We start from the raw sequence: 21,027 nt of genomic DNA on the forward strand, positions 1-21,027 counted from the left end.
TACAAGAAGTGGGCGTTCGGCTATGCTACAACAAGTGCGTATTGCAGCTGGCAGAAGTGGAATACCTGGGCTACACAATATAAGTCAGGGATCAGTCGGAAGAAGGATCTGTTACAGGCCATAGTGAAGGCACCCCCTCCCAACAGTAAGGAGGAGTTCAGGTCGATCCTAGGCCCGAGTACTATTCCAAATGTGTGACTAATTCTTTCAGAAACCCCGGCCCCCGTGAAATAACTACTGAAGAAAGGAGCAGAGCATCAATGGAATGAAGAGCAGTCGAAGGCCTTTGAGGAAGTCAAAGAGGGTATCACGCATGCACTGTGTCTCCAGCCATTTAACCCCCAGTTGTAAACAATGATCACCACCAATGCCAGTTCATATGGGTTAGGGGTAACCCTAACCCAGAAGAAAGGGGATGAGGAGCACATAGTGGCATTTCCATTGAAGGCACTATCGCAGGCAGAAAGAACTACTCCGCCATAGAAAAGGAGATGCTTGCATGCACCTGGGCAGTAGACTATTTTTGGACATATGTGTGGGGCATGAAATTTCAGTTGGTAACAGACCACAAGGCCCTGGTACATTTGCTAAGTCCAGGAGGCACCTAAACATCCACTCCCCGCCTGGTTCGCATCTCAGCTAAGTTACAATTACGAGATTCAGCACATTGCGGAGGGGTGTAAAAATGCTCGAGCAGACTGCATGTCCAGGTTGCCTGAATGCAAAGAAATGATGACCAGCTTTCTTAAAGATGAATGTCTAGTTGCATTACTGGGCGATCTCAGAAGTCAAGAATTCTTAGAAATGAGTGAGAATCATTGGAGCGAGGAGGCATTCAAGGATACCACAACTACAAAAGACATAGAATGGATCAGAAAAGGCTGTTTGAACCAGAAGGCGATCCCAGAAGGACTGCGTCCATACTGGAAGGTTTCAGATGAGATGATTGAACATGAGGGGATGCTAATGAGAGGTGATCAATGCATTCAACCGGTGACACAGAGGAGAACCATCATGTGCAGAGCTCACACAGGACACCTAGGGAGTTATATGATGAGAAGGCGGGTGAAAGAATCGTACTGGTGACTTGGGATGGGCCTGGACATAAGAGCAATGACTGAAAGGTGTCATGAATGCCTCAGAGTCAATAGACTCTGAGTCAGACAGGCCCCTTTGCACCCAACCGCAGTGCCGGAAAGAGTATGGCAAAAACTAGGGCTGGACTTTATAAGTCTACTAGATCTGATGGACTCGGAACACAAGCACAGAATTGCGTTTGTTGACTACCTGTTAAAGTGGGTAGTAGTTGAGTTTGTCTCAGACATCATGACATCCACGGTGACCGCTTCATCAAAAATATATTCCAAAGAGAAGGATTGCTGAATGAATTAGTCACTGACCATGGGGTACAACTTGTCTAGAGCGAAATGGAAATGTTTCCCAAAGAAAATAACATTCACCAAATAAAAGCAGCACTGTACCATCCCCAAGCAAATGGCTTGGTGGAACGTGCAAACAGGTTCATTAAGGGGCCATGCAACTAGCCACAGAAGCCAGATTGGACCCGCATAGCACAGTCAAAGAAGGGGCAGCGGCTCATCACCTTACCTCCAATGGAATTACAAACATATCGCCATTCCATCCCCTCAGAGGTTGCAGAGCTGAGTCCACATTAGTCCCGCCATGGCTGGCAAGAATAAGGGAAGATCACACAGTGAATATAGAGGAATTACTCTGGCAATGGAGAAGTAAAGAGAGCATGAAGACGTGGGATGATTGGAGGAGAGCTCCACAACGTAGTTCAGACCAAGAGGGTGATAAGATCAAAATTAAGATTCCACATACGTAAACACCACCTGAACAGTGCACAATCCTAGCATTGTTGTTTTTCTTTATGATTTACTGTATACATGTTCATGAAATTGAACATATGTTCGTTCCTGTGACCGCACAAGTGTTATAATCGAACAAGAGTAACATTTTGCTGTTTATTGCATCCAGATCCAGTTCTGTCCACTGGATCATACATATTTGTATTGTGTTCTCAAACACTCCTGGGTGCTCTAGCCCCATCAGTTTTTATCCAGATGTTATTAAAACACATTGATGTGGAAAAAAAAAATGTATTTCTAGTGACTGTGATATATGTTCAGAATGCGGGAGTAGTGTGACCTCTCACCCTGAAAATTTGTTTTTGTTTACGCTGGCTGAAGAACAGCCTGAACAGGAAACAGAGCAGCACGTAGGAATACCAACACGAGAAAGGGGCAACCCAAGGAGGAGTGAGGTGTACCAGGAGAGAACAGCAAGGTGGAGACTTCCCCAAAGCAGGAACTCATCCACAAAGAGAAAGAAGAAGACCAGGACGGTTTACAAACTATTTGATAGAGTGATGCTTCCATTCTCAACAAAGGAGGTATGTAGAGTAACGCACCCTCAGGACGTCAGCCAGAGCTCTCGCAAAACCACAGGAAGCACAGAGGCAGCGACTTCCAGCGGGGAAGGCATTATGAGTGGGGGCAGGTCCCACCTGTGTCCATCCCAAGATCTGGTTTTCATTGAGACCCAGTTTTGCAGCAGGCTGGGGAAGGTCTGCTTGCCTCTGGTGAGGGTCTGGCATCTTCAACATGTTCTCCACAGGTTGTCCGGTGGAGGGGGGCTATGGTTCGCATGTTGCATGCTCTGCAGGGGCACATGGCTCTTGTGTTTTTCTAGTGCCATGGACACACCTCCATCTGTGTCCCCTGGTCTCCTACATCCTGGCCCACTGGATTTCGGCCTCTCAAGCATACAAGGCTTCTGTCCCATTCTCTTGGGCTCTGAAGGAGGATCTGCTTTGGTGGTTGAAGGTTCACAATCTCTGGGTGGGGGTGGACCTTGTTTGTCCCATGCAAACCACTCTTACTATCGATGCCAGTGGGTAGGGGTGGGAGCCACTCTGGGGTCCCGTTTGGTGCAGGGCCTTCGGGGCCAGACGAGTTTCACTGCTCGTCCAACTGGAAGGAGTTGTGTGCCACTCACCGGCCCTGTTTTTCAGTGAGTCCCTGTTGGGCCGGGCTCGGTGGTCAGGAAAGACAACATGATGGCCTTGGCATATGTAAATCATCAAGGGGGCTTGGGTCGCTCCCTGAATGACCTGGCCTTTGTTGCTTGGGGGGGGGACATCTGGTGTATCTGGAAGATGCACACATCCGGGGTGGACAACTTTCGGGCAGATCGCCTCAGCAGGGTTCCCCCCCCCCCCTCTTCCCTTGATCTGGTCCTCACGGACAAGGGGTTTGTGGAGATCTGCCACTGGTTCGGGTGCCAGGTTCCAGATCACTTTGCTTCACCACCTCGTCGAAGGTGCCCCTCTTCTGCTCCCGGTTTCCTTCAGTGGGTGCCTAAGTGGTCAACACCATGAATCAGGAGTAGCCGTGAGGTATTCTCTATGCTGTCTTGAGTTCCACAAAAAAAAAACAACAGCACCAATGTTATTCCTGGATAACCTCCTTCCAGGAAACAATGGGTAAATTTGAAGAAAAAAGTATGATATGCAGTGTTGTTATCGAATAGAAAGAAAATGCATTTTAACTATATATATGTGGTTGGGAATCGTAGGTTATGGGGTGGGGATTTCATTTCTATCATTCGATAAACATCACATGTAAGCCAAAAGTACCACTTCTACTTCGCAACAACCCTTCTTCTTGCAACTTCTGCAGTGTCTTAGTATGTCAGAATGCTTCTTCATAGGGTTTGCTCTCTCCCTCTAGCAACTCCCTTCTGCCAATGATACTGTGAGAACAGGCTCCCTTGCCCCACAGTTGACTTCTGCTTCTACAACGTCAATGAATAAAGTTCTGACAAAAGTATCGACAACCACAGTTCTACTGCTGCGACATAATTTTAAGCAACTTCAACAAGACTCTTAGACTGCTAGAGGTTGGCAAGGCACTCTTGTTTGGCAAGAAAGGGCAGCCACTTTGTACCAGAAACTCTGTCTCCCAGACTGCCTCTTCTCAACTTGAACTCTACAGATTTGAATTCGTTATTTTTTAACAAGTACCTAGCTCCCTTCCCCAGCTGCATATAAACCTGCTTGCCTCCAGTAGTTACCCCCAAGTTGTATTCCCACTCTTCAAGCCTTCAATAACATTTTCACCAGTGCATCAGATGACTTAGGGGTTTACAAAAGCCTCAGCAACTTTATATCAATGGTGTTCAGTTCTTAAATGTGCTGGTTTCACTTTAACAGAGTTTTCTCTACTGGCTTGGGTAATACTTGTTCTTTAGTTGACTTCAACAACTTCCACGACTGCTCCCTCAGTGCTCAATAGGTTACAAGCTTTAAGTTCCTTTGTGGAAACTAAATTAGGCACAAGTGATTTCATTCTGATATTGTACTGCCACTGTCAAAGTTGTTCATTCCCTCCTTTTGGTCAGCGTTATGTTTCAAAGGAATTGAGATACACAGTTTCGTGTGCAACCTCTTTTGATGTTAAATGGTCTTGTAACATTACAGGAAAGTCAAGTTCTGCTTCATAAGATTTACAGGCAACTTTCTCCTCTTTAATAGGAGACATGCGACTGCTCAGCCACAGGTTACTTCTAACAATGGGGACACGAGAGGCTTTCTCTACACACAGGTACTTCAGCTTTGTTAATATAAGCGTGTGATACAATTCCCTTGTTAGAAGGACTTCCCACTTATATGAATAACATTTACTCACTTTCATGAGTATGAGAGTGTAAATTAAGCTGGTTACAGTTACTGACAAGGTATTTCTGAGGATTTGTAGTACAGAGCTTCCTTCTTCCAACTCCACAAGCATACCGGCTGCAGGCTGCTTCCTGAACTTCTTCTGCTGCTACTGTTACAGGCACTCTTGGGACCTACACCCCTCTGCTGCATGGGTGCCTCTGATACGGCCTCATAAATGTAGAGTCTTCCTCTCTCCAGCTTCCCTCGGCTTGACCTGCACACAGGCCTTGCGTGGATGCACAACTTCAGCTCTGCATTCACATCAATTAGGTGCACCTGGAAAAAACTGCCCGTTTCTCCCAGTCTCTTCCAATGCTGCCACAGTCAAACAGGGTTTGTGAGCACAGGACCAACTCAGAGTCTTCAGGTGAAATCTGCTCCGGCATCCCTTCTGTGGTCATACTTCTTAGAGAATTGCCAGCCTCATGCTCTGCTTCTTCTGCTCCCGCTGCTTTCTACTGCTCCTTCCTGCTGCAGACTTTTATACCACTCAGGTGAGTTAACTGGCATAAGGTACAGGCCCTTAGGACCAATTGCCTGACCTTGCCAAAAGCCATTAGGCCTGCCTGCCCTTGGCTCCTACAGGTCTTCCCAACCCTCTTCTTCATCACAGTCCCCAAGGGAATCTGGGATATGTAGTCCACTTTTTTCCTGCTTCCCTAAAACGGCCGATTTCCATAAGAAGGGCAGATTACTGGGAAAGATAAAAAAGCGGTTCCTCCCAGTCTTCCTGGTCTGATTTAACCCCTCCCCCATTTGATCCTCCTGCAGTGCACAACCCTCCAGGGTCGGGATCAGAGAGTGCCTGCCTTCCCCTGGCCACATGAGAAGGGTCCCAGACCAGGTTCCTGGGGGAGGGGGGGGGGAAATCCCATCAGATTCTCCACAGCCTTCCCTCGGAGGGCTGTACGGTGGGGATGTTCCTTAGGGGGTTTTCTACTTCTCATCCCTGTACCTATAACAGTCTTCCTCCGTGGGAACTTTCTGTGGTTTTAAAGTTTCTTCAGGGTCCTCCCTTTGAGCCCACTGAGTTCATCAACATCCGGCTCCTCGTGCTCAAGACAGCCTTCCATTATCACTTCTGACCGGCGTTTGCTGGAGGTGGTGGTTTTGTTGCGCCTCCCTCCCTTTTTGTGGGTGCTCCCCGATTGCATTGTTTTACGTTGTGACCCCAAGTTTCTGCCAATGGTGGTGTCTCGCTTCACACCTTGCAGGGTCTGCTTCTCCTGGCTTTTTTCCAGGACCTCCAGACTCCTGACAAGGTTGCTTGAAGGCACGCCATTGATGTTCATCGGGCTGTCCTGGAGTACCTTTCTAGGACGGAAATATTCCGTCCGACTGTCATGTTTAGGCTGATGTTTGGGCTGCTGCTGCGGGACGGTCAGCTCAATGGTTTGTGTGTCTGCTGGTTTGCCTGTGCCTCACCATGTCCAGGGTCGGTTCACTAGGGGTGTGGCGGCTTCCTGGGCTGATGTCTGTGGGGTGTCCCTGCAGGAGATTTATAGATCTGCAGAGCATGTTTGTTAGCCATTATAGGCTGAATGTGGCTCACCCCTCGGATGGATTCTTTGGGGTTGGAGTTTTGCCAGTTGTCATGTGAATTTCTGGGGTGTTAAAGTGTGTTGTGTTGCATGTCTCATTGGCTCTTGTGTCTCATTGGGACCTCTACCCGTTAGTGGTGCTTTGTTATACCGCAGAGGGAAGTACTGAGACGAGGAGGTAATGCTCAGATTACTTACCAGTATTCTTCAGTACTCCTAGTGATACTCTTCCTCATCACAGTACTGTCGACCCTCCTCTCCCTCCCTGTGAACAGGGTTCCATGCTCCGGCTTGGATATTGTTAACTGGGGCTTATGGGTAAGTATGAGGTAACATACCTCAGAAGAAAGAAAAGAAGGGTCCTGGAATGGAGGCAGGGCCTCAGAGGTGAGTATTGTGACGAGGAAGAGTAGGAATAGGAGTAATGAAGATTACCAAGCATATGTTTGTGGTGTGCTGCAATTGGGGCGAAATGTGTGTTTGACACACCCTGAACCCATTTTAACGTTGAAACTTGTATCACGGCAGATATGCTTTGTTGAATTACTGTGTATTGCTGGTGCTCTCTTCCCGAACGTCTCGTTTTACTGTGGGTGTTGTGTGTGACAATGTTATGCCGGTGTTACTGTTAATTATTCTGTCGGTCTGCCTCGTGTATATGAAGGTGTCTGGTCCTATACGAGTGACAGTATTTGCGACTTTGTTCCGGGGCCATGCCTGCCTGATACGTTCTGTAGACTTAAAAAAGGGGGCGTGGTGTCAACAGGCGACTGTGAACAAAGCAACATTGTCATTGAGCGGCAGGTAAGGTGACCTTCCCTCCCGCCCCCTTCAGGGATAGGCATTTAACATTGCCTATTAGCAAACCTGCAAGAATGCCCCCTCCGGACACAAAATATGTTATACCGTCATAGCAGGAGTATAGGAAAGAGGCAAAAGTGTGCCAACATCCCATTCCACTTGGCAGATGCTAGTGCAGGTATTAATTTAGCATTCTGGGACTTTTAGTCCTGGGTTTCCCCACTATAAACTGAAGACCACAAGTCCCAGAATTCAAAGTTAAACCAACACTGGGCCATCATCTCCCGGATGGAATGGGGTATGTTGACATGTATGATCATGTTTAAGTGCACATTGCATCACACCTGACCCTGCCTCCTAAACTACCTAAAAGTCCCGCCCATTACGGACCCCCTGCCCTGGGAGAGGAACCGCGTCCACACATGACTTGCCTGACCACCTATTTCCCAACACACTCCACCCCCAGGCGTCCTGGTCTCTCCAACTACCCTCCCCTCTTACCTGGAATACCACACAGATGTGCCTGTTGTGCAGCGGCCAAAAGCTGTTCCTGTTGTGTAAACACACCGGATAGCGTACAGCGCCAGTAGGGGCTGCCTAGGACTAGCTGTGCAGAACTCAATCAGAAAAAGCGAACGAAAACACACAGAGGCAAGAACCATCACCCGACAGGTATGCACTGAAATACACAAACACGGGCTATATTACACACAGAAATAAGACCGTCAAACTCAAAAGATACGTGCCGTCAAAAACATATACATCAGAGTCAAACAGACGCAAGCCCATCACCATGTCACAAGCAGGCACTGCCAGAATGAGTACATCCATCCATATTCATTCACAGCCCCTAGGCCAGCTCACAACGGTAGTCAGTCACACTGTCATTCAACCAGCTAGGAGGGGGTAGGGGTGGTGCACACACAAGCTTCAGGTGTGCTTGGTCCAACTCACAGGAGTGAAACAAGTCACCGAAAATACATCACAAAATTGACTTGTAAGTCTTGTTTTCAAGGCCTGTTCGCAGGCCCGCGCCATCTCTCTCACATACACGTTATCAATGAAATGCTATCTCTTACCCTCATGCAGCTCACCTGCTAGCGACGCCCTCTCTCTCTCGCACACAGGTGTGAGCCAGTGCTGGGCTGTCTACACTTCCTGGTTGTGAGGATTTCTTTGCTGGTACGCACAAGCAGACACAGGTGTTGTCCAGTGCTAGGCTATGCATGCACATACTGACCGTAAAGCGCAATGCGGGTGTACAGACACTGGTGACCTCGTTCTGAGCTGAGCTGTGCTGTACTTCCTGTTTGCGGCTCCTCTTCGTGGCCAGCAGGTAGAGCCGCGCGCACAATGTTAATAACTCACCTGTCCGGACCAGCGGCCTCCGCCAAACACTGGGCTTCGGGCCAGTGCACGAAGCAGAGCCAGGCCAGGGTCCAAAGGGAATTCCGCCGCTACACTTCACTGCACACGGGGCACCGCAGGGCAAGGGCTTTCCAAGGGGAGCAATGGTGGGGGGCGAGGATGATGGGGCAGGGCTGCCACAGTGGGCAAAGAGAGGAGAAGGAATTGAAACCACAAGTGGGCGGGGAGGGAGAAAGCACAGCAGCAGAGGAAAAGGGAGGAGCGTTTAACAGGAGAAGTCGGGAGAAACTGGGAATTGCAGTGGTGGAAAAGGGGGGGATAGGGTCTTGGAGGGAAAGACGCAGAACTGCGCAGGTAAAAAGGAGTCTAAACCCAGAGCAGGAGCACGGCTAACGGGAAGGGGAGCGGTGGAATACTGGTGGCGAGTGAAATAGGACAAGGGCGAGGAGGGGCTGCGGAGGAGGAGGGATGGGGAGAAATTGGAGAAGAAAGAGGAAGCACCGCGGAAAGGAAAACAGCAAAGAGTGGGCAGAAGCAGAACTGAAGGGGGATAGAGGGCCAGAGTGGGCAAGAGCGCAGAGGAGAAGCGAGAAAAGAGTGGGCAGAACTGAAGGAGGATAGAGGGGAAGAGCGCAGAGGAGAAGCGAGCAAGGAGTGGGCAGAGCTGGAGGGGGGATTCAGGGATACGGGAGCAGGGCGAGGAAGCGCCCCAAGTGAAGGATGTACAAGAGCGAAACTAAAGAGAAGAGCAGCTGCAAAAGGGACAGGAGGAGGAGCGAGGAACGGCAAAGAAAACCAGTAACCACAGAGGGGAAAAGAGTGAGCGAGACCAGCAATGGGAAGTAAAGTAAGATAAGGAAGTCTACTTGCTCAGGAGGTCCTGGTGCTAGGCTCTCGCCTATAACCTCCCGCTGGGAGTCCTACCACCTCATGTATTATAATCTTTAATTCTATTTTCTTTACTCTGGTAAATGTTTGACTGTGGGCGGCAGGTAGAGGGATGCCCAACCAATTCCTCTTGCACGTTTCTGCCATCTGCTGTTTTTTTTTTTTTTTTGCACCTTCCCATTCTCCACACCCCTGGACTCCGATACCCGCACTTGCTCTCTCCTCTTGTATTTGGTCTCTTCCACTGACACAATTGCCTCCCTTTTCCTGCCCCCAGGCTTTACCTTTCTCACCTCCTCGTTCCGCCATGTGGTGCGTGGCTCCCTACACCATCATTACACCTGGTTGTTCCCCTGTCCCCTTCCTCAAAATTGAGGATCTGCTTGTCCAGGCATATTGAAGATATTCAATTACCCCCATTCCGCCTCGTTACCAGTGGCAGACCCAGGTTTGGGGGGGGGGGGCGAAGTGCTCCACTGTGCACACAGCGGCAGTCGGGTCAAAAAGGAGTCGGGGTCAGTACCATTTCCTGAATTTTGTGGGTATAACTAGGAACTGTTGATGGGAAGGCATACTTTTTTCATGCCTTACGTCTGTGGGTTGGAGCACTTATTTGGTGTTCCATTTTAAATAACAGTTACTATAATGTGATGTTTCAGCATTCCTTTTCTCCTTCACTGTCCACAAACTGCTAATTGGGATGCTTAATACTCAAGGCAAAACAGATGTGAGCATTGCCCAGAAGCAAGTGCTGCATGCTTTCAGGAAATGCCTTTCAAAATGCACTTTCAGGTTCCAAGCATAGGGCCTAATTCACACAAGTGTTTTATAACGGCAACCCCCCATTGCAGAACGTTCAGTGAGTTAGGCCTTTAAAGTCTCCCAACGGCCAGGCAGCAGATGGAACTGTTTTGAAACATTCCAAAGTTGTCCAAAATGCATCTGCTTATTCCGATGGCATTTATGGATCAAAACAATGACGGTGCAGAATAGGACCGGTAGTGTGGTGTGCATTCAGAAGCGGCCATGTTCATATGCCAAACAACTAGATGCCCCCTGAGTGTGCGCTGCTCCATGCGCTATGAATTAAAAAACAGATGCAGATCCCGTTATATATCGCAAAGTTTCGAATTGGTAAGTAACACAACACAGCTCTGTGGGGAGAAATGCACGTGTGAACATCTGCCAAAGAATGAAATGCACGTGTCACGCACTCCGACGGAGGACGGTTGCTTCCCAAAGCTAACTCTGTGCTCAAATACCCTAATGATAGTAATAATGAAGCTCAGTACTTCTGATCTGCATCGGCCCAAGAACAAAGCAGTCTTGCCTTGTTCCAACCAACGCAGCCCACTTGTATTTCAGATCCTATAGAGCCAAGGGACCATGTAAATGGCAGCTGAGAGTGGTATAAAAGAGTCGCATAAACCATAACATTATTTAGTTTAGGTCTTTTGGCCACACATTCCCTGATGGGAAGGTCTACTTGCACAACGCTGCAGGAGATTAATTTCAAACAAGCTGCACAGCACAGCGGGAGGCCTTAAGGGACACTGCGCTTAGCAGCAACGCTTATTACTTGGTGTAGTGCTCTCATGCTGGAAAGAGCAATGACCCCATCAGCCTAGCTGCCCAGCGGCCCCATGCATACATGCCAACCATTTTAAAAAGAAATGTTTTTAAATGTTTAACTTTCTCTCATCCTAAAAAAATATTCCAACCCCCAAATGGCAAAAATTAAATCTCCCGCTTTCCGTCAGAAAAATTCCCTTCCAGGTGGTGGTGCAAAATGTTAATGATTCTTGTGAAAAACGAAAGTTTCTGAATAATTAACGCTGTTACTTGTGCGGGGCTTGAAGACTTCTCCGGTGTCAAGGGGAACTCGAAGCAGCGTATGAATAACCAGAGGAATTGGGCTTAGTCTTGCCAGGTATGTGACACTGAACCTATTAACTGTGCCGCTTGAATGAATCCGGAGAAAGGCAAAAAGGCCTGTGAACGCCAGAGTGATTCAGGCGCCCTAGCGTCACCTCAAAAACACAGACATCGAAGGAAGTCTTCCAGGAGCAACAAATGTCCAGGCGTGCGGGACACCTGCTATGCGGGCGGCTCTCTGCGTGCTGCAGAGTCTCTGACTCCATCATAGGCCAGGCAGGCAGCTTGCAGTGCAGCCAGAGCCAGGGCAGGCCAGGGCACCGTGGACCACCATGGCACGCATGCACACACACGGGCAGGCCGGCAGGGATGGCTAAGTGATCCTCATTGGTGGCAGGCAGGCAGCAGCTTGTTTCTGGGCTGTGCACGCAAATGTATTATTTGCTACTGTAGCAAATGTGCCCTGTACGCCTGCCTGCCTGCCCGCCCTTGTGTTGGCTCCAGATAGTCTGGGCCTAGAAGTCCTGGGTGCATTTGCAAAATGGTGCGATTTTCAGGACCTGAAGGTGGATGGCTGGACCCAACGCTGTTGTCAGGCCCAGGGATTATTATACCCTATTTTACCAAATGAATGGGATCATCACAGCAAAGGAGGAAGGGCCTCCTGCAACCGGCGCCCGCAGCAGGGAGGCCTTGTTAGCAACAGCGCTTCTGTCTCCCCACTCCGATAGAGTCCTATTGGACTCTACGGGAATGGATAGTTACAAAATCGGGCGCCTGACTTCCTGTGCCGCTGGGACTTGTAATGTCCCGGTAGCATCTGGAAGTCAGGGGCCATATTCGGTGTTAACGGGGTTGGTGGCAACCCGCCAGTCACACCAGTGAGTTACTGCCAACCACATAATGATGCCCAATGTGTCAACTTGAAGCTAGTTCCCACCCCTCTGTATGAAAGGCAGTGAATGGCATGTCTGGGTCCACTATATACCGTAGGCAACCCTTTCAGAGAGGGACCCTTTCAGAGGGAAGAAGTATGCGATTTAATGGAGACAGGAAGTTTGCACTCATCACAAACTTCAAGGGAGATCTGTGCTTTGAACACGAGTCACAGAGGGCTCGGTTAACCAGAGAGACACTTTGAAAGGAGTAAGAAGGACGACTCATTTGGGCCCTAGCTGAAGGTACAGTCTGCCTTAAATCTTGAATCTTCAAACTAGCTCAGGGAACTGATATATCTTGGTGGTGGTGGACCACGCCACAAGATACCCTGAGGCTGTCCCTCAGAGGACCATCAAAGCGAAGGCTCTGATTTGCATATTCTCCCGTGCTGAATTCCCCAAGGAAGTTGTTTGTGACAGGGGATCAAACTTCTTATCAGCATATATGAAGGCCATGTGGGAAGAGTGTGTAGTCACCTATAGGTTCTCTACATCCTTACATTCACAAACAAATGGGCTTGTTGACCAGTTCAACAAAACCCCTGAAAGGCATGATGGGTGGATTGGAAAAGCACCTAAGGAGAAAATAGGAATCTCCTGCCATGCCTTCTGTTCGCCTACAGGGAGGTGCCACAGAACGGAGTAGGGCTTAGCCCCTTTGAGCATCTATTTGGACACCCTGTACAAGGTCCTCTGAGTCTAGTGAGAGAGGGATGGGAAAGCAAACCCTCATCCCCTACAGGAGATACTCGGCTTTCGGTCTAGAATGGCAAAGTACATGAACAGTCAATAAAGAACCTAAAGGCCAGTCAGGGGCTGCTGAAGCACTGCACAACCCGAAGGTCACAGTGACAGTCTATTCTCCAGGCCAGTGGGTGTAGATTATGGAACCTGTCAAACGCAGTGCCCTTCAGGACAAGTGGTCGGGGCCTTACTGTGTGCTGGAAAAGGTCAGTAAAGGTGAATTATTTCATTGACCTCAAGGGACCTAAAAGGGTGTGCAGGGTCTTTTACGTCAACCAGCTAAAACCTCATTAAGGCCAGGAAGACTTGGCCATGACATTAGTGACTGACTGAGAGACTGAGGAGGAGACTGATCCCGCTCCCAGAACTCTTGCACCCTGAAGCCACAGATGGGTCAGTTGAAGGTGTCAACCTTGCAGCGGACTTGTGAGAACAGCAACTAACAGACTGTCTCCGGGTACTGGGACAGTTTGATGGCCTGTTTTCTCTCTGAATCCTGGTGGCAAAGATTGGTGCACCCATGGTGTGGACACTGGAGACAGTAAGCTTGTGAAGAGTAGGATTCACTGGATGTCCGATTAAGGTCAGAGCCGCCATCCATGAGGAGGTTTCCAAGATACTGTCCCTTGGATTGATAGAGCCATCCCACAGTCAGTGGGCTAGCCCAGTGATACTGGTGCCTACAAAGACCAGTGATGGGAAGACTCTTTTGTGTGGATTACAGGGGGTTCCATTTTGTCACGAAGACAGAGCTCACCCCATTTCTCGAGCAGATGAGCACATTGACAGGCTCGGTGGTGCTAGTACATGAGTACCTTTTGAACTCACAGCAAGGTATTGGCAGGTTTGCTTGACAGATGGAGCGAGAGAGAATTCAGCATTTGCAACCCTAAAAGGATATTATCAGTTCACTTTGATGCCCTTTGGATTGAAGAATGCCCCTGTCACTTCTCAGCAGATGATTAACCAGATTTCGTTTGGTCTGAAAAACTTCAGTGTTGCCTCTTTGGGTCTCACTTTACCATCCAGACAGACCGCCAGCTTCTGCGATGGTTAATGGCCATGCAAGCGGAGCACCCTAAGCTTTTGGGTTGGGAAATATCCGTACAGAGATTAGATATGGACATTCAACACAAGCCAGGCTCCCAGCATGGAAATGCAGATGGCCTCAGCCGTTACTTTCACCTTGATGACGAACCAGACCCTCAGTAGCATGGTGATTCACATGTTGAGGCTGGGGGGGGGGTCATGTGAGGAATTTGACCATGCACACTGGGAATATGTGCTCGCCTGGGCTTTTTTGGAAATGAAAATGAATGATGGGAGATCAACCTCTGAAAATGAGAGGGGCCATTCTGCACAGATTTTCTCTGCTCACCGCACAACAAACGCATAGTCGAATGTACTACAGGCTCCGTCCTCCCTTGTCATGTTCAGCTGGAATGTAAAAGCTACAGGTACATCCAAAGCATCTCAGAGGGGCAAGGCGACACCCTCCTACGGCCATGGCCAGCCTAATTAAAATATCAGACTACATGAATCTGCCTCTCTTATTGTCTAAATCGGATGGTGGCAGCACATACTGATGAGTTAATTGAAACAGGCCTGCGATAGGTTTGGTCGCAGAACGGACAAAAGCGAGGCAGGACTGAAACCTGTTGGATATGCAATATGTCAACTTGAAGCTATATCCCACCACCCTGTATGAAAGGCAGTGAATGACATGCCTGGGTCCACTATTTACCTTAGGCAACCCCTGCAGAGAGGACCCCTTTCAGGGGGAAGAAGTATGTGATTTAAGTGAGAGAGGAGGTATGCTCTCGTCACAAACTTCAAGGGAGACCTGCGCTTTGATCAAGAGTCACAGAGGGCTCAGTTAACCTGAGAGACACTTTGATCTACAACAGACAGGAAGATGTGTGGGACCCAGGAGTGCATGTTGTCATCCCTTACCTTTCCTGTTGCAAAGCACTCTGGTCCTGACCTCACGCATAACAGAAGATTGCTGGTGGGGACCCAGGATTGGTTCCTTAAGGCAGGCTTAGCCTGCACCAATCACTGGGGCCTATTTGGCTTTAAAAGTGGGTTGAGCCTTTCACTTAGCAGATCATCCAACGACTTTGAACGGAGTAAGGAGGACTCATGTGGACCCTGGCTAAAGTTACAGTCTGCCTTGCATCTTCCCGCCAGTGAAGGAAGGCCAGGATTTCCAAGAGGGAGCAAGATCGCTTCTCTAAACATCTCCCAGGGAAAGGTGGGAGATAGGACTCAGAGGACCCATCCCCAGTACCTAGCCAGCACACAGCGTACCCTGCTAGGTTCTACCAGCAAGCTCCCTAGGTGGGAAGTGCCAGAGAGTCTCTGAACCAAGGACAAGGCCTTTGCTTGCAAACACTCTCTTCAGCTTTGCGCCGTCCGCCTTCAAGGATGACACCAGCCTTACAAAGAAGCTAGGAGGAGTGCCACAACAAGCATCAACCAGCGGCCATCTTTTAAGGACATTTTTGAGACCGTCAAGCCCTTGAACTGCGACCAGTGGACCAGCAGCACCACAGACTTTTGTCATGCTGCAGTCACTAAAGCTGTCCTAGACGCCTCGACCAGCATTCCTGATCTGCCAACTAGCACAAAGACGATGATTCTTGACCCCAAGCCTCCGTTTAGGCCAGCCTGAAGCCATCCGTCCAGCCTCACTTGCCAAACTGCCTGCCGTCTAATACCTGCAGCTGTCTTCCGCCTTGAACCCTGTTGCAGAAGCTGCAAAGTGCCCTGAAACCGATTCGATGCTGTCCAGCACCGAGAACTTCTACAAACACAAGGTACATTGTGGTTTTGTCCCCCTGGTCCTTCCCCCAAGGCCCCTAGTGACATTTGATGATCCATTGCCCTCTTTGTGCTGAAACCAAATACCATTGAAATATTGAGATTAATTTACCAACTACCCTCCTGTCAGTATCCAGAGTGCATCTTGTTTCCTTCTTGAAACTGTCATCTGCATTCCATAACAGGGTGGATTGTAATTTGTAGTGTGCTAGAACTGTCAGTTGAATAATAAGTAGTTATATTTATACAACCTTGATTGGAAAGTCCCTTTTATCATTGGGTAATAATTGTGTTTCCATGTGTTGCAACTAACCAAAGGTCTATGATCTTACAGAGAAAAGCCTGCCATTTTGTCCATGTTACCAAAGATTGGACAAGGTTTATAATTTACTTGCATTTCTGTTCAGATCCCTTCTGGTGTACTAGAGGTGTGGGGCTGATTGACAGTTTAGAAAACCGATATTCATCCCTGGACCACTGGTGCCCGGAAGTTGATTCGCCACAATAGCCCACCCCATGCCTGGTAATCACTCTCCCACCCACAACCCATGCTCTCTTCACCTGTTCCTCCTCACCACACTGGACTCCACTTTCCGCCTCCGATTGGTGAACAATGGATGTAGAAATCGGACCAAAAGCCATTTGTTCACCATGTAGAGCAATCAGCAAGCCATGCATCCAGTGACTTGGGTTCAGCCAAGATTAATTATGTGAATCTATCTTGGTCAAACCTGGATTAATCAGTTTTACTTGTCCATCCCTAAATAGTATGGCTGCACACCCAGTTGTTGCCAAACAGAAGGTACCAGCCTTAGGATAACCCAATGAAATATCATAAGTTTCAATTGGGCGAAAAACAGATGCCGGCCGGTGGGCCGTGGCCATTGACATCGTTTTGAGTAATACAAAAAAGGACAATGGAAATGGTATGCACACCATACAGTAAATGAGAAATTCTAATTAAAGTTAACACATATCTCCTAGAATTCTTAATTATTTAAATCAAAATGATTGGTGGCAACCACAAAAACATCTATCACTATAGACCTAACACAAATGCACTAAACTGTACCAATCTGGAATGCGGTTGCACGCCCTGCAGAACCACAAGGGCCATTTAACAAACAATTTCAGTAAAACATAAGATATATCATAAGCCACAACATATATTGTGATTAAAAACAATGTATAACATTTTGACCATATTTCACACCCATATGGACAAAAATCAAATTCACACATCAAGTTAGTAGTTCATATCAGCTTATGAACAATTATACAATTGAAACCTAAAAGCCTGTCTTCATACAAATATTTAATTGAAATATGAAAATGTGCTCTACATGTTTCACGACAAGCCCTTCATTTGTAGGCAAAAACGCCATAGTCTCAACCATTAAAAAAAATTAACTTGACAGAATTCATTAACCTGGTACTCGTAAATATCCACAATTAGTAATCTGTAAGTATGTATCAGTTGAACAAGCATCCTAAATTGGAAGAAAAATGTATTCCCCTATTGAAAGGGTGAACTGTAAAACAGACCAACAATACAAAAAACAGCCATGATATGATATTTTATTTATATTGCGCTCTTACACAGGTGTTTCAGAGCGCGACCAGGCAAAGGGAGGGGAACAGGGGAGAAAACAAAAATAACGATCATACTAGGCCCAGTGACATTGAGAATGCGCAGATTCATGGGGAAGGGAAAAGGGGGAAAGTGCATGGGAGAGGGGAAAAAATGGAAAGTGCAGAGCAAAGGAGAGAACAAGATAACTAATAAGTAAATATATAAGTAAGTGGTAGTGAAGCCTTTGACTAGCAATGTGCAAGGTTAGTCAGATAGGGTGTATCTGATAAGTGCAGAAGAAGAGTGGGTGGGGACTGCATGGGTACAGATGCAGGCCCCAGTGCAAGGGGTTGGCCAGTAGGCAGTGCAGGAGGGTGGCAGGGTGAGCAGGTACTTGGGCCCAAAGGACAGGGGGTGGATAGGTGCAACAGTGCCGAGAGAGAAAGCAGATCAGCAGGGGAGAAGAGGGGCAAAGGCAGAGGCGAAGAGAAAGGTCTTGAGGAGCTTCCGGAACCGTAGAGGGTTCTCCTCAAGTTTGAAGGTGGCAGGGAGGCAGTTCCAAAGGGAGGCCTCAGCCGAAGACATACCCCCAGCTTGTTTCTTTGAAAAACGACTAACCCTGAGGGAGTTAGAAGTAGAGGAGCAAAGGGCTCGAGAGGGGAGGTATTTACAGAGGGATAGTTGAAGATATTTTGGACTGAGGCCCCAGAAAGCCTTGTGGACAATACAAAGGGTTTTAAATGTAATCCTTGCATCCACTGGGAGCTAATGAAGGGATTTCAGAGCTGGAGAAATACGATCCCAGGGCTTGAGGCCAAGGACAAGTCTCGCAGTCCTGTTCTGGATTAGTTGTAAAGGTCAGAGAGTGGAGGCAGGTAGATTTAGAAAGAGGCTGTCACAGTAGTCCAACCTAGAGAGAATCACAGCTTGGGAGACAGTCAGCTTCTGAGGGAAGGGGAGGAAAGGAAGAGTACCTCTAAGGAGGTGCAGTAAGAAGTTTGACTTTTTAGAGACGTCAGATGTGTGCGGAGAAGGAAAGGGTGGAGTCAAAGATGACCCTGAGTTTCTTAGATCCGCAGGTAGGTGCAGGAGGAGAGCCAAGGGAGGCCGGCCAGAAAGTCAGGGGAAAGGATGGAGAGTGTGTACCAATGAGGAGGATCTGTCTTGTTGGCATTTAAACAAAGATCATTGGCGGCACACCAATTTTGAATGGCAATTAGACAGTCATAGATTAGGGAAGGAGAGGAGGTGGCTGAAGGAAGCCTAAAAATGAGTTGGGTGTCGTCAGCATAGCACTGGAAATTTGAGCAGAAAATGGAAATGCAGTAGGCGAGAGTTGCCAGGTATTGGTTGAAAAGCCAGGGCGAGAGGTTAGACCCCTGGGGAACACCACAGGTTGAGAGGGAGATAGAAGATAGGAAGGACCCAAGTTGTACCTGGGAGGGTTGATCAGAGAGAAAAGAGGTCAGCCAGGCCAGAGCCTGACCGTTGATATCCAGGTTGTCACAGAGACCATCATCTTAGCAAATCACATTTTACCTGAAACTTTGAAAAATGACCCCAAAAGGATGTTCACTCTTCTAAGTGCTGTGGAGATCTATGTAACACAAATGTGTATGTAGTATTATCAAAAATATTCGGCTATCATGTTTTTCAACATTTTACACAGTCCCAATACAATAAGTAAAGACAAAACCCCTCTGAGGTTTATGTGCTATGACCAACTTCGAACCTTGTTTCAAAGGAGCAAAACAATGTATCCCTCGGGTGTTCTCCTAAAAAGGATGAAAACACCTATCTCTGGGATAAGACATCATGTTCGGTCCTACTAGACCGATACTTGTCAGTTTCCAATGGCCACGATGTCAGCCATCTTGAAGTAAATAAAAATGCATATAATCTACTAATTTACAGCCTAATTTAGAATGACTTCAATCTACAGATACCATGGATGGTTTCTTGTAGAATTTAAGATTACCATGAGTAATGGTCAGTAAACTAAATAAGAACCGGGTTAAAAAGTTAAATTATTCATAGAAATAATGTTGTGTAGCAAATGTGATGTCATTTCCGTTAAAGAATAACCCATTGCATTGAAATCCTTGATCCTGGATAAAATAAGGACTGTGATCGTACTACAATAACTCATATACTGGTCAGAACATTACATTACGTGATTTTGCAACATGAGGTTCGCCTTATGTTATTTATGGTTTGAAATGTCCATGTGGAATATTTTATGTTGGGTTAACAGCTAGAAAAGTCAAAACGAGATGGACTGAGCACAAGTCTCAGATGCATATAAGAAATTTGAAAGCGCCAGTGTCAGTACATTCTGCAGAACATAATCTTACAGGGACACAGTACCAATGTGTGGTCCTTGAAAAGGTTTCACTTTTGAAGAGGGGAGGAACTATTCTACCGATGAAACAATGGAAAATGTATTGGATCCATGCCCTGTTAAAGTCCTAAAGGCATGAATCTAGAGTTTGACCTAAATTGTTTCATTTAGCTATATATATTAGCAGTTTTGTGTTCTGTCATTAGATTAATTTGTTTACTTATTCATTTTAATTGAATGTGAGAGTGTACTTATTAATTTACACTTATTAATTGAAGAATGTTTAGTGGTCTAAAATATTGCTTTACATTACACTAGCTTTGCTTCTGCCAAAGGGTAATTTAAGACTAATTAGGTTTGTTGAAAACTGTCATTAATGAAATCACAGATACGCATTTTGTCCAATCCCAAGACCACCTGTTTCATCCAATCCAGTTTACCGCAATTTACAAATGTAGACCGTTTTGTGCACTTTAATGGTCAGGGGAATTCTGCCCAAAGATGTCAAAATGCTTATTTCCACTCCAATTCTCTTCTATACTTTTAATATCCATTCACTCTATTCATCTAGCACATGCACCATGCGGATGCCACTTCAAGTTGCTTAAAAAAGTAGATGGATGAGAGGCAGAGCGGCATGCAGGAAAAGGGTGTCAGGCAAATTCTATTGGTTAGGGACATTAAGCTGAGTGAAACTGAGGAATCCTTAGTACTCTCTGTAACTTGTGGGTGTCGGAGGATCAGGGACAGTGTGGAGCATTCTGCACCAAAATGTTTTCTATCTATTTAGCCTGGAAGCCAACAGGTTTGGGGAGGACGAACTAAGACATTTGGTAAGAAGGGAACACGTCGTTAAGGTGATGTGAGAGCCTTGGTACAAGGCACAGTGCCCTGAATTCTTTCTGCTGCCTGACAGGGCGGTAATGCAGAATTTTCATAACCCTCCGGTTGTGCATTGCTTATATATCTATCTAGGCCTCACGTGAGGCAGACTGCAACGCCTGAGCCCTCAGATGTTTGTTCAGGCCCTCATAAAAGGTGGCCAAAGTACATTATATTGAAGTAGACACAGTTAAATATTACAACTGCAAGGCACATCACTATGCTGTATGCAAGGAAAAAGAGGAAGAGGAGTTCCGGGAGGAATAGGCTGTAGAAAGGCAAGTTAGTGGGATCATTGAAATGAGATTTGAAAGAGATGTCAGTTAAAAGTTCACTCCTAGTTTGCACATGATATGCTGCAAAGTCAAAGTGGAGGCCGGCTAAGGAATGCAGCCACTGACAAGAGAAAGCAATGAAGGCCACATAGCCTTATCAAAGCTTTGAAGCAGCACTGAGATAGGTGGTTGTCTTGCATCCACATCCATTTCTGAGAAACTTCCTGTGAATAA

General features: G+C 47.2%; 1 protein-coding gene across 2 annotated transcripts in view; it reads right to left on the minus strand.

Annotated features, from left to right (window-relative positions):
* SIGIRR (single Ig and TIR domain containing) overlaps positions 1 to 21,027 on the minus strand; it is a 180,150-nt gene that overhangs the window by 106,771 nt on the left and 52,352 nt on the right. Inside the window, exon 1 of one of the 2 annotated variants that reach the window (XM_069623927.1) lies at positions 8,181 to 8,323. The exons of the other annotated variant lie outside the window; for it this stretch is intronic. The gene's annotated coding sequence lies outside the window, so the exon portion shown is untranslated. Of the gene's footprint in view, positions 1 to 8,180; positions 8,324 to 21,027 lie in introns of those variants that run through there. 2 annotated transcript variants of the gene reach the window in all.

This window comes from Ambystoma mexicanum, chromosome 11, assembly GCF_040938575.1.
Source record: "Ambystoma mexicanum isolate Mex_15411 chromosome 11, UKY_AmexF1_1, whole genome shotgun sequence".
Lineage (NCBI taxonomy): Eukaryota > Metazoa > Chordata > Amphibia > Caudata > Ambystomatidae > Ambystoma > Ambystoma mexicanum.